Raw genomic sequence first — 14,502 nt, 5'->3', positions numbered from 1 at the left:
GACACCTGAAATAGATGATGAACTAAAAGAAAACTTACTGCCTCTCACATCAGCTACTGGGAATATAACTCGACTGTAAATGTCCTTTCCAAAACAAGCTCTTGGCACCAATGGGAGCCCCATCTCGGGCCAGTACTTGAACACAGTAAGTGACTGAATTGCGAGAGAAGCCTGAGACCCCTCCAGTCACACAGTAAGAAGTGGGTGTCTGAAATACAATTGTTGTGATCTGAGAAGCCCTCCTGTGAATTCACGACTGAATAATATATCACACGGTTCGCTCATGGTTTGTGTCCCCTCCTATCATACAGGAGAGACTGGTGTTCAATTCTGCTAAGGGAGGCAATTTACTTTGGTTGCCAGATAAAACCAGACTGCAGATTGCATTTTAAATAAATATTTTACAGTGGACAAAGAGTTTGATGTTGAAATGATCAGTTCATTGGACATTCAGAATGTGGAACAGCCGTTCTGCAGTGAGCCTGTGACGGGAGAGTCACCCGAGAAGAAAGGACTTTGTGTTCAGCCTCTTGTCCAAAATATCCCCTCAGCGAGTCTGTATCTCAGCGCCATTCGGTGTTACACTTAGTGACCGAGTCCGTTACTACCAGCACATTAAACCGGGACAGATACAGTCCGATGAGATGAGAAGTGAGAGTAAATGCCCTTGACATCAAAACACCATTTCTCCCAGTGTGGCATCAAGGAGCCCTGGCTTAATGGGAGTCAAGGGGAATCGGGGAAAGACCTTCGCTGGCTGGAACCACAACTGGCACAAAGAGCAAGTCAAAGGCTGGCGAGCAACTCACCTCCGAACACCGCCAAACCAGTCGGCCATCTACAAGGCTCAAGCCAGAATTGTGGTGGAATACTCTCCACTGGCCTGGCTGATGCAGTTTTCAAAACACTTCAGCAGATTGACGCTATCCAAAACACAGCAGCCGGCTTGATAGGCACCCTTCCACAGCCATTCACTCACTCCACCACGGACGTACAGTGGCGGCAGTTTGTGCTATCTACGGGATGCACTGCAGCAACTCATCAAGACTCCTTTCTACAACACTTTGTAAATTCATGACCTTGGTCAGATGGAAGAACACGGGCAGAACAATCATGGGAGCACAACTCGCTGGAATTTCCCCTCCAAGGCACATGGCGTTCCCACTTGGAAATATGTCGTCGTCCGTTCATCGTCTCTTGGTCAAAATCCTGGACCTCCAGCTGAAACACTTCGCTGGGAAGATCCGATGTTGACATTTTCTTAAGTGAACAGGTCTCGGGTTTTAAAGTTGTTCGTCCCAGCCCTAGGTCCGGACCGTCGTTTAGACTCTGATAAAAATTAACTGGGAAAAGCGCCCAGAGAGGTTAATTCTGTGACGTCAGGCGGACATGTGCTCATGCGCAGGAAACCACTGCTCCTGGTCCTGATTGAAAGACATCAGCAGTGCTCATGCGCGGCCCGTTGCAGCTCTGCTTCTGAGCGTCAATCCGTCAGTCAGTGACAAAAGGTTTAAAGTTGCTGGTGATGGAGAGCTCCCGGGTTTGGCAGTACAATGTTTCCCCAGTCTGATACCCTTCCATCTGGAAAGCAAGGGATTTATCAAATGTCTTCCTGAAGTTCGAATACATACACACGAGCTCCCAGTTATCGATTATACTTGTTCTTCAATGCACTCCAGTTGAGATGTTATGGATGACACTTCCATTAATCCAGGTTGATCCAGGTCCAATCCCCTTACCGTGTTCCACATTTTCTGTTACCGTGTTTATTTCATACTGGATTACAGTTTGTTTCTCACTGTCCTGATGTTCGGATAACTTTGTGAAGCCAACTTTATTCTATTCTTTCCTTTTGTAAATATTATTGTCACATTTGTCATTCTTTACTCTGCAGGAACTGTTCCAGAGTCGAAAGAATTTGGGAAGATGACCAACAATGCAACCAATTTTTCCAACGTGATTTCCTTCAGTATAACTAAGAAGGTGACTACAGCTGAAGTGAATGCAGCCTTTGACGGAGCGTGGCATCAACAAGCGCTGGCGAAACAGGAACCAAATAGAAGACACTGCAAGGGTCGGAGCTATCTCCCGGAGAATGGAAAACTGTTGCTTTGCTCAGCTGTACATCATTCTAGCTCCAGGGCATCACTGCAGCATTTCTCCCCCAGTCCCAACATTCAGCTGCTTGATCACCGACTTTCCTTTGATCACAAGTGCTGACTTTCTTTGACGATTTAATGACCTTTCGACTCCGCCGAAATGAACCATCCCACGCCCGCGTGCACAAAGACTTCCGTGGATGAGTTGACCATTCACAAGCAATGTACTGCCAACAGAACTTCCGAGTAATGACCACCTCCGACAAGAGAATGTCCAACCATCTAACATCGGCATTCCCTTGTTTTACCATCACTGAGTCCCCGAACATCAAAACCCCGGGTGTTACCATTGACCAGAGCCTAAACTGGGCCGGCGACAGAAACACCGTGACTAGTGTGTGACCGGGGTGCACTGGGGTATTATTAGAAATCTGGCCTCTTATTGTGCTTCGAGACTGGGCAGGAGTGGAGATTAATTTTGGGATCAACTGCGTTTCATTGAACAGCTAGAATTTTGATTTAGTCATAGCAGATATGAGTTATAGGACACTCTATTTATAGCACATCAGCCATTGCAGGTGTCGACTCTCGGCTGAATTATGACTGTGCGTTGTGTAAGTGCAATCTGTTGGAAGATGGCGACATCAAGTGGACGCAACAGGAACTGCAACAGAGTGCATTTAAACTGAGTACATCTTGAAACTTCAAAAGATGAAACTCGCAGCGTCTTTAGATCATGGTTTTCTTTACGAGCATAAATTCAAATAAAACTCTTTAAAAAATCGAGGTTGGCGATGAGTGTAAGAGAGATTTCATCGTCATTTCTTGAAAGCAAACCGGGGATAAATTACCATCCCTCATCTTTTCCCTGTCATTCAATGAACGGATCAACGGATTGCCCAGCTATCTCTCTGTCTATTCCAGGTCCCTGCAGCAAACTGGGATACGTCCCAATATGTCCCAAATGATGTTCTCACACTGAGTGACATCAGTCTATTCAGCACTCACTCGTGTCTATTTTTACCCTGTGGGATCTCTCTCCTCACTGCCCCTCCATTGCCGGCATAGACTCGGTACCATTCTTCTGCACAGGCAGATATCACGTTTTGTTTCTGAGTATCAGTCACGCTCTCTGCTCTACAAGGATATTCTCGTTTGTACCCTGATCGGCCTAATGTTTACATATTTTAAAAGCTTTAAAATGCGCGTGTGTGTTTGTGTTTGTTCCTCTGTGTGTGTTTCTCTCTCTCTCTCTCTCTCTCTCTCTCTCTCTCTGTATCTATGTGAGAGTGCCAGCGACCCGGACGTTTGAATTCCCACTTCTGCCACAGGCCACAATCCCTGTTCCCACGGCTTTCAACCCTCCTATCGTTTTCCGACAATTCACTCTCTGTCTTCTCTTCCTTTGCCCCTTGTCACTTCAAGTACCCCAATTACCTCTCATCGCAATCTCCTCCGTTCCAAAGGGAACAAACGCAGATTTTCCAGTCTGCCTGCAGAACGTAAACGATCATCACTGACATTACTTCAGCAAATCTTTTCAGCTTCCTCTCGAAAGCCATTAGTTTCTCTTTCCACTGAGGTCCATTTGTTCTGTTGTGAGTTCCAGCGTCGTCTGTTTGAGGTTCGGATTTTCAGAATCTGCATTTTTGATTTTTAAGACAAAATCCTCCAATGGCCGTGCCAATCTTTTTGTATATGTTCAGCACAATATCCTCCCTCTGTTCCCAGCAGCCCTCTCCATAAAGACCAGGATTCTCTGCGCGTTTTCAGCTTTAACCGATGCCATGTCTTCCTTCGGAGCCTGAGCCACGCTGTCTGATCCACAGGATAATTGCTATTTTAACCATGACCGGCCCCAGACTTTTACAAATCGTTCTCTCTCTTAATGTGTGTGTGTGTGTGTGTGTGTGTGTGTGTGTGTGTGTGTGTGTGCGCGCGCGCGCGCGTGTACTAGACGTTTGAATCCCCCTTCCTTCACCGCCCACAACATCTGTTCTCCGTGTTTTCAGCCCGACTATCGGTTTATCCATTTCCTGATAATTCACCTGCCGTCACCTCTCGACACCATCCTCCATGTGTAGAAGAACCAATGGTTCATGAATGTTTATTAGGATTTCCTGGTTTTCCTTCCCAACAACTATGTGTGCGAAGAACAGGACTCGGACTACGTTTTGTTTTTGGCCACAGCCTGCCCCGCCGCTTCCAGCTGGTTGTTCTGTTGCATGATAGCGAACACCAACGGATCGGAACAGGAACCTCACGGAGCGAGACTCGAAGCTGTTCAGGGGCTGCTCTTCCCTCCCTCCTCCTTCCAACTTCTCTCCTTTGAAGAATCAAAGTGGCAAAACACCGAGAGGATGAGATATCCCTTTCCAGTGAGTGAATGGTCCCCAGTGCTGAGCAGGGATGCCTTCAAACATTTCATTTCGGAGATCATATTTTTACTAAGTTGAGGTGGTATCTATACCGAGTGAGCCGTTTTCTCCAGTAATATTTCAAATGATAAAATATCTCGCGGTGACAAGGAGAGTATTGCTGTATCTGTAGAGCATTGCGGTCCTGGGCGGGGATCCGTGTTATTTAACTGTTGCAAAATACTCAGAGAGCCTTTGTACACTCCCGCGCCTGCTTCTCTGTCGAGAAGGTTCAGCTTGAAATGCACCGACGGCTTCCATGTACATCAGTGCGAGTGGGAGTGAGTCCGGGGGAAAGCTGATGGTCACTGAGGAAACTCAGCCCCCTGGGAGAAGCGGCGGACGGAAACTCAGCAAAAGGAGAGGGTTGTATCGGCAGCAGCTGCCAGAAGTCAAATGTATGATCTACGGCCTGCCGTGACCTGGATTCGAACAGCGGTTACTGCGGCAACAACGCAGAGTACTAACCACTAGACGACCACGGGCACACATTTCAGCTGCGCACTCACTACATTATCAAACCTTCTGATCCCTGTGTGACTCACCCACTGACGCTCCGGTGACAACAGTCTATGAGTGTCCCTGCCTCCGTCAGTGACTGTCCCTGCCTCCGTCAGTGAGTGTCACTGCCTCTGCCAGTGAGTGTCCCTGCCTCTGCCAGTGAGTGTCCCTGCCTCCATCAGTGAGTGTCCCTGCCTCTGTCAGCGAGTGTTCCTGCCTCCGTCAGTGAATGTCACTGCCTCCATTAGTGAGTGTCCCTGCCTCCGTCAGTGAGTGTCACTGCCTCCATTAGTGAGTGTCCCTGCCTCTGTCAGTGTCCCTACCTCCGTCAGCGAGTGACCCTGCCTCTGTCAGCGAGTGTCCCTGCCTCTGCCAGTGAGTGTCACTGCCTCTGCCAGTGAGTGTCCCTGCCTCTGCCAGTGAGTGTCCCTGCCTCCGTCAGTGAGTGTCACTGCCTCCATTAGTGAGTGTCCCTTCCTCTGTCTGAGTGTCCCTGCCTCCGCCAGAGTGTCCCTGCCTCTGTCAGTGAGTGTCCCTGCCTCTGCCAGTGAGTGTCCCTGCCTCCGTCAGTGAGTGTCCCTGCCTCTGTCAGCGAGTGTCCCTGCCTCTGTCAGCGAGTGTCCCTGCCTCCGTCAGTGAGTGTCACTGCCTCCATTAGTGAGTGTCCCTGCCTCCGTCAGCGAGTGTCCCTGCCTCCGTGAGTGAGTGTCCCTGCCTCAGTCAGTGAGTGTCCCTTCCTCTGTCTGAGTGTCCCTGCCTCCGCCAGAGTGTCCCTGCCTCTGTCAGTGAGTGTCCCTGCCTCTGTCAGTGAGTGTCACTTTATCTGTCAGTGAGTGTCCCTGCCTCCGCCAGAGTGTCCCTGCCTCTGTCAGTGAGTGTCCCTGCCTCTGTCAGTGAGTGTCAGTTTATCTGTCAGTGACTGTCCCTGCCTCTATCACTGAGTGACCCTGCCTCCGTCAGAGAGTGTCCCTGCCTCTGTGACTGAATGACCCTGCATCCATCAATGAGTGTCCTGCCTCTTACCGTGAGTGTCGCTGCCTCTGTCAGTGAGTGTCCCCCAATCTGTCTGTGAGTTCCCCTGCTTCAGTCTGAGGGTTCCTGACTGTGTCTCTGCCGTCCCCATTCTTTGACTACCTTTGATTGTGCACCAGCCTCAACATGTGCGGGTGCCATCCTCTCTCCATGTGTAACTTTCTCCTTCATTTTTTATCTTCCTCTGTTCTCTCCATCTCTTTAGGTCAGGTATTACTCCACCGTCCTTGTATGTGCCTGGCTGTTGTTGAGTCTGCTTGACTCTGTATGTGAGTGAACCTGTCTGCTTGTGTGTGAAATTGTCTCTCCCTCTCAGTGTGCATGACTTCTACATGTGCATCTCCACATCTGTCTTTGGGCTTCTCCCTCTCTCTCCCTCTCTCTCTCTCTAGCTCTTGCTCTCTCGCTCTCTCCTCCTTTTGTTTGTCTGTATCACTTTCTGAAGCAACCGACATGTATTTTTCGATCTAACTGTAAACATCTCTGGGTGTACTGCCTCATACGTATCTGTGAGTGCACATTTATTAGACTGCAAATGTGCCTGCTTCTCTCCTCGAGTTACACACCATGGTATTGGTATTGGTTTATTATTGTCACTTGTATTGTGAAAAACTTGTCTTACAAACCGATTGTACAGGTCAATTCGTGACACAGTGCAGTGGCATTGAGTTACTACAAAGTGCATTGATGTAGTACAGGAAAAAAAAGTAACAGTACAGAGTAAAGTGTCACAGCTACAGAGAAAGTGCAGTGCAATAAGGTGCGAGGTCACAACAAGGTAGATCCTGAGGTCAGAGTCCATCTCATTGTATAAGGGAACCGTTCAATAGTCTTATCACAGTGGGGTAGAAGCTGTCCTTAAGGATGGTGGTACGTGCCCCCAGGCACCTGTATCTTCTACCCAATGGAAGAGGAGAGAAGGTAGAATGTCTTGGGTTGGTGATGACTTTGATTATGCTGGTTGCTACACCAAGACAATGAGAGGTAAAATCCAAGGAGGGGAGTCTGGTGTCCGTGATGCATTGGGCTGTGTCCACAACTCTCTGCAGCTTCTTGCGGTCCTGGGCAGAGCAGTTGCTGTACCAAGTCATGATACATCCAGATAGGATTCTTTCTATGGTGCTTCGGTAAAAGTTGATGAGAGTCAAAGAGGACAAACCAAATTTCCTTAGCCTCCTGAGGAAGTAGAGGCACTGGTGAGCTTCCTTGGCCATGGCATCTATGTGATTTGACCAGGACAAGCTGTCGGTGATGTTCTCACCCAGGAACGTGAAGCTCTCAACCCTCTCGACCTCAGCATCATTGATGTAAACAGGTGCATGTACACCACCCCCTTTCCTGAAGTCAATGACCAGCTCTTTTATTTTGTTGATATTGAGGGAAAGGCTGTTGTCATGACACCATTCCACTAAGCTCCCTATCTCCTTCCTGTACTCTGACTCATCGCTGTTTGAGATACGGCCTACAACAGTGGTATCATCTGCAAACTTGTAGATGGAGTTAGAGCACAATCTGGCCACATAGTCATGAGTGTATAGGGAGTAGAGTAGAGGGCTGAGGATGCAGCCTTGTGGGGCACCAGTGTTGAGAATAATCGTGCCAAAAGAATTGCTGCCTATCCCCACTGATTGCAGTCTGTTTGTTAGAAAGCGAAGGATCCAGTTACAGAGGGAGGTGTTGAGTCCTAGGTCTTGGAGTTTGGGGACAAGCTTGCTTGGGATTATTGTATCGAAGGCAGAACTGTAGTCAATAAACAATAGTCAGGCCCTTCGACCCATCATCTTCATGCTGACCATCAGGTGATCAACTACACACTAATCAGTTTTCCTCTTCAACTAACCCCAGATATCCCTTGACATCCAGGGCTGTTTGGACCTACTGATGATTTTACCTTTGAAAATGCAGGAAGACCTCGAACTCCGCCCAACGTCACGCGTCAGTAACGCAGCAAGCTCCGCCCTACGTCACGCGTCTGGTGGACCGCGAGCTCCGCCCTGCGTCACGCGTCAGGTGGACCGCGAGCTCCGCCCTGCGTCACGCGTCAGGTGGACCGCGAGCTCCGCCCTGCGTCACGCGTCAGGTGGACCGCGAGCTCCGCCCTGCGTCACGCGTCAGGTGGACCGCGAGCTCCGCCCTGCGTCACGCGTCAGGTGGACCGCGAGCTCCGCCCTGTGTCACGCGTCAGGTGGACCGCGAGCTCCGCCCTACGTCACGCGTCATGTAGCGCGCGAACTGCGCGAGGAGGACGGTTGAACGGTCGCAGAGTGAGGGAGCGGCGGCGGCGCAGGTGAGGATATGGGTGTAAGGTTCAGCGGTCACCTCACGACGAGGTGGGATCAACACTGAACTCCCCGATCCCGGGGACCCGCCCGCGGGGTCTTCTCCCCACTGACCGTCCGTTGTGGCCTCTCGTCCCCACCCACATTCGACTTCACACCGTCTCCCCTTCTCCCGGTCTGTCCCCCGCCCACCCCCTCTGCCCCCCACTCCTCCTTCGCCCAGTCCCCATCCCCCACACCCACTGCCCCAAAACACATCCCCATCATCTCAATACCTTCTCCCACTCCCCCTTACCCCCACCCCCACTTACCCCCCTCGACCACTCCCCCTCCCCTGCACACACATCCCACTCCCGTCTCCCCGCCAATCCCCCTCCTCCAAATCCCCACACCCCACACCTCTCCTCCCACTCCACACCACGTAAACCCCTCCTCCCAACATCCCCTCCTCCCCACTCCCCCACCCCCTGCTCACACACCCAACTCCCTGCTCACAGACCCCACGCACCCTCCTCCCACCTCCCCCCAACTCCTGCCTTCCCCACTCCCACTACTCGCCTTCCCCACTCTCCCCACCCCCAGCTCACACACCCTACTCCGTCCTGACTCACCACTCCCCCTCCCTCCCCCACCCTCCCCCCTCCCTCCCCCCTCCCTCCCCCTCCCTCCCCCTCCCTCCCCCCTCCCTCCCCCCTCCCTCCCCCTCCCTCCCCCCTCCTTCCCCCTCCCTCCCCCCTCCCTCCCCCCTCCTTCCCCCCTCCATCCCCCTCCCTCCCCCTCCCTCCCCCTCCCCCCCCTCACTCCCCCACCCTCCCCCCCCTCACTCCCCCACCCTCCCCCATCCCTCCCCCATCCCTCCCCCACCCTCCCCCCTCCCTCCCCCATCCCTCCCCCTCCCCATCCCTCCCCCTCCCCCTCCCTCCCCCCTCCCCCCTCCCCCCTCCCACTCCCTCCCCCCTCCCCATCCCTCCCCCTCCCCCTCCCTCCCCCTCCCCCCTCCCCCCTCCCACTCCCTCCCCCTCCCTCCTCCCCCTCCCCCTCCCTCCCCCCTCCCTCCTCCCCCTCCTCCCCCTCCCTCCCCCCTCCCTGCCCCTCCCCCTCCCCCTCCCCTCCCTCCCCACTCCCACCTCCCCCTCCCTCCCGCCTCCCCCCCCCCCGCCCCTCCCCCCCTCCCCCTCCCTCCTCCCTCCCTCCCTCCCCCTCCCCCCTCCCTCTCCCTCCCACCCCTTCCCCCCTCCCTCTCCCTCCCCTCCCTCCCCCCTCCCTCCTCCCTCCCCTCCCCCTCCCCTCCCTCCCCCTCCCCCTCCCCTCCCTCCCCCCTCCCCCTCCCCTCCCTCCCCCCTCCCCCTCCCCTCCCTCCCCCCTCCTCCCCCTCCCCCGCCCCCCTCCTCCCCCCTCCCCCGCCCCCCTCCTCCCCCCTCCCCCGCCCCCCTCCTCCCCCTCCCTCCCTCCCCCCTCCCTCCCCCCTCCCTCCCCCCTCCCTCCCCCCTCCCCCCCCCCTCCCTCCCCCTTCCCCACTCCCCCCTCCCTCCCCCTTCCCCACTCCCCCCTCCCTGCCCCCCTCCCCTTCCCCACTCCCCCTCCCTCCCCCCTTCCCCACTCCCCCCGCCCCCCCCCCTTCCCCACTCCCCCCTCCCTCCTCCCTCCCCTCCCCCCTCCCCTCCCCCTCCCCTCCCTCACCCCTCCCCCTCCCCTCCCCCCCCCCCTCCCCTCCCCTCCCCTCCCTCCCCCCTCCTCCCCCCTCCCCCTCCCCCTCCCTCCCCCTCCCTCCCCCCTCCCCTCCCTCCCCCCCTCCCCCTCCCCCTCCCTCCCCCCTCCCCCTCCCCCCTCCTCCTCCCCCTCCCCCCTCCTCCTCCCCCTCCTCCTCCCTCCTCCCCCCTCCCCCCTCCCCTCCCTCCCCCCTCCCCCCTCCCCTCCCTCTCCCCTCCCCCCTCCCCTCCCTCCCCCCTCCCCCCTCCCCTCCCTCCCCCCTCCCCTCCCTCCCCCCTCCCCCCTCCCCTCCCTCCCCCCTCCCCCCTCCCCTCCCTCCCCCTCCGCCCCCCTCTCCCCACTCCCCCCTCTCCTCCTCCTCCCTCCTCCCCCCTCCCCTCTCCTCCCCCCTCCCCCCCCTCCCCCCCCCTCCCCCCTCCTCCCCCCTCCTCCCCTCCCTCCCCTCCCCCCCACTCCCTCCCCTCCCTCCCCTCCCCCCCACTCCCTCCCCTCCCCCCCCCCACTCCCTCCCCTCCCCCCCACTCCCTCCCCTCCCCCCACTCCCACCTCCTCCCCCCCATCCCCCCCTCCCCCCTAGCCCCCCTCCCCCCTCCTCCCCCCTCCCCCTCCCCCTCCTCCCCCTCCTCCCCCTCCCCCTCCTCCCCCCTCCTCCCCCCTCTTCCCCCTCCCCCCTCCCTCTCCTCCCCCCTCCCCCTCCCCCTCCTCCCCCCTCCCCCTCCTCCCCCCTCCCCCTCCTCCCCCCTCCCCCTCCTCCCCCCTCCCCCTCCTCCCCCCTCCCTCCTCCCCCTCCCTCCTCCCCCTCCTCCCCCTCCCCCCCTCCCCCCCCTCCCCCTCCCCCCCTCCCCCTCCCCCTCCCCCCCCTCCCCCTCCCCCTCCCCCTCCCCCCCCCTCCCCCTCCCCCTCCCCCCTCCCCCTCCCCCTCCTCCCCCTCCCCCTCCCCCCCCTCCTCCCCCTCCCCCTCCCTCCTCCCCCTCCCCCTCCCTCCTCCCCCTCCCCCTCCCCCCCTCCTCCCCCCCTCCCCCTCCCCCCCTCCCCCTCCCCCCCTCCCCCTCCCCCCCTCCCCCTCCCCCCCCTCCCCCTCCCCCCCCTCCCCCTCCCCCCCCTCCCCCTCCCCTCCCCCCCTCTCCCCTCTCCCCCCCTCCTCCTCCCTCTCCCCTCTCCCTCTCCCCCCTCCTCCTCCCCTCTCCCCCCCTCCTCCTCCCCCCTCTCCCCCCCTCCTCCTCCCCTCTCCCCCCCTCCTCCTCCCCTCTCCCCCCCTCCTCCTCCCCTCTCCCCCCTCCTCCTCCCCTCTCCCCCCCTCCTCCTCCCCTCTCCCCCCCTCCTCCTCCCCCCCTCTCCCCCCCTCTCCCCCCCTCTCCCCCCCTCTCCCCCTCTCCCCCCCTCTCCCCCCCTCTCCCCCTCCTCCCCCCTCTCCCCCCCTCCTCCCCCCTCTCCCCCCCTCCTCCCCCCTCCTTCCCCCCCCCTCTCCCCCCTCCTCCCCCCCTCTCCCCCCCTCCTCCCCCCCTCTCCCCCCTCCTCCCCCCCTCTCCCCCCCTCCTCCTCCCCTCTCCCCCCCTCCTCCTCCCCTCTCCCCCCCCTCCTCCTCCTCTCTCCCCCCCTCCTCCTCCCCTCTCCCCCTTCCCCCCCCACCTCCACCTACCTGCTCCCACCACCCACAACCCCCTCCCCAATCCCCCCACAACAGCCTCTCCCAAACCCCCACTCACCCCTCCCTACACCCCCTCCCCGCTCGCACCACTACCCTCACCACTGCCTCCCCTTCACCCCCTCGCCCCCTCCACCCCTCCCCCCTCATCAATAGGAAAGGGTCAGAAGGAAATGGGCCAAACACAGGCAAATGGGACCGACTTGGTGGGCACCATGGTCAGCATGGAGATATGACACTATGATGGTCCCAGTGCCAGTGGGGGCGATTTAATCTGTGTATGGTCCCCTTCTCACCCTCTCTGCCCATAACATTCCTGAAAATGCAGCCCAATATCCAACACTGACACAGTGCTAGTGTGGGGGGATTTATCCTTTCGACGGTCCCTCTCTCACCCTCTCTGTTGGAGACAGAGTTGGAGAGGGCTGGGGTGAGGTGCTGGTGATGATCACAAGCATGGGCTGGGTACAGTTGGTTTGAATGGGCTGTTCCTGTGTGGACAAGTCTGTGTAATTCATTATAAATTCATAGCACTCATGGAATCCTTTGGCAGGTTGATCTTTTTCTTGTTTTCTGTAGGTTCTGTTCACTGCTCATTAAGTTCCAATAGTCAGCCCACTGTCTGGTCATGCTCATCACTGATGTCTTGTTTGTTACAGGAAGCTGTCAGACTGAGAACAATGAATCGTCCATGTCAGAGGCAGGGATATCATCTGGGGAAAAGTCACAGGGGTACATCGAGCATCAGATGGAAACAAGGCCGAGGTGAGAGAGTGAGCTGGGTATGCGAGAGGATGTGCATTTTCTCCAGCCTTTCTGACTTCTGAGATATCACTGCCGTCCCACCCGGCCTCCTTTATCCTCCTGAATTTAAATCCACCAGCCCTGGCTGCCAAGTCCCTTCGTTCTAGAATTGCCTCTCGACATCCTTCTCCCTCTTTCAAAAAACAACAAAATAGATGCAGGAGTTGTCCATCCAGCCTTTCAAACCGAGCTCGCCAACACTGTCACTGTGCTGGTGTGGAGGGATTTCTCCTATGGACAATCCTGCTGTCACCCTCTCTGTCCATTTTATTCCTCTGCCCAGCCTGGTAGCAAACACTGCACACTGTTGGTGGGTGTGGAGGGGGTTTCTTCCTGTGGATGATCCCTCTCTCACCCTCTGTCCATGATATTCCTGTATGCACAGCCCAGTGTCCAACACTGACGCAGTGCTGGGGCAGGGGGAATTGTGTTGTCGAGATGGTTTCTCTGAATTCTCTTTAATATATATTCAAATGCAGGCTGGGTAAATACATGAGAGGGATCGGAATACATTATATGATGGTTGCATGGAATAGCCAAAGGTGATTTGGTCTTGTGTGTGGTGTGTCCGGTAGAGGTTTTCCAACACATGTTGCCCATTAAAGTTTCAGTGATCCCTGCCCAACTGCTCCTTACTGATGTATTTGTCACAGGAAGCTGTCAGACAGAGACAAAATCTACTCTTTCAGATGTGATTTTTGTACAGGTGAGTAGTAGAATTTGGGTGGGTATTAATGACAATGTGGGGAAAATAAAATGGTTTATGGTGGGATTTAGTTAAAAGTGGGTGCTTTGTGGTTAGCATGTTGTTAGTGGGCCAAAGGGTCTGTTCCATGCGGCTTGTCTCTGTATTTGAATATCAATATTTACTTGTTCATGTCTGCTTAGAATTTTACATGGTTCAGTAAGATCAACCACCATTATTCTCAACTCCACTGTATACACAGCCCAGTGTCCAACACTGTCACGGTGCTGGTGTGGGGGGATTTATCCTGTGGAGGGTCCCTCTCTCATCCTTCCTGTCCACTATATTTCTGTATACACAACCCAGTGTCCAACATCAGCACCGTGCATCTTACGGAGGTGCTTTCTCGAATGTCACATCAATATTTATTTAGAGGGAGGCTGTGCAAATATATGAGGGGAGACAGGAATATCTGGGGTCAGGTGAGGAGGGGAGGGATGAGCTGGTGTGGATTTCAGACTCGGGTTGGGAATGTCTGATTTGATTGAACTATACCTGTGTGCACAGAACTGTTTAGTTCTTGATAAATTTCCTGTCCCGCAACTGACGCCATTGTCAAAGTTTATCTGTGTTTTGTCATGTGATGATGTTAGTTGAAGTGGGTTTGGAGGAAGTGATGTAGATCACAGGTTCGGGCTGTGTATGGTTGGATTGACTGGGCTGTTTCTCTGTAACCAGGTCCATCTAATTCATTATGAATTCCTTGCTTTTAATATTGAGGTAGATGCACACAATAGTCAAAGTTGGGGTGGTCTTGTGTGGGTGTGTCCCATGGATGTTCTCCAACACCTGAAACCCATTAAAGTTCCAATAAACAGTGATTCTGTTCAACTGTGCCCCTTACTGATGTTACGCTTATCACAGGAAGCTGTCAGACTGAGAAAGATGGACACTCCACAACTGATGCAGTGACAACACATGGTCAAAGGTCACAGGGGAACTTTGGGCAACAGATGGAAGCAAGGCTGAGATGAAGGAGGGAGCTGGGAGTGGGTGTGCATTTCCCCTGGCTTTACGCCCCACTGTGATGGCCCTGCTGTCCCATTCCTGCCCCCATTAACCTCCTGAAATTTAAATGCTCCAGCACCGGCTGCCAAGACCATTTGCTCTTAAATTAACTCCTAAAAACTCTGCACCTCTTTACCCAAGAACACAACAAAATAGGTGCAGGAAGAGAGGCCACATGGTCCTGCCATGCCATTCTATACTACTATGATGGGTCTGCTCCCAGCCACGAGTTCACTCCTGTGTCAGACCCACATCGCTCTCA

Source organism: Pristis pectinata, chromosome 45, assembly GCF_009764475.1.
Source record: "Pristis pectinata isolate sPriPec2 chromosome 45, sPriPec2.1.pri, whole genome shotgun sequence".
Taxonomy (NCBI): Eukaryota; Metazoa; Chordata; class Chondrichthyes; order Rhinopristiformes; family Pristidae; genus Pristis; species Pristis pectinata.
Note: the sequence above shows the minus strand (reverse complement) of the source record.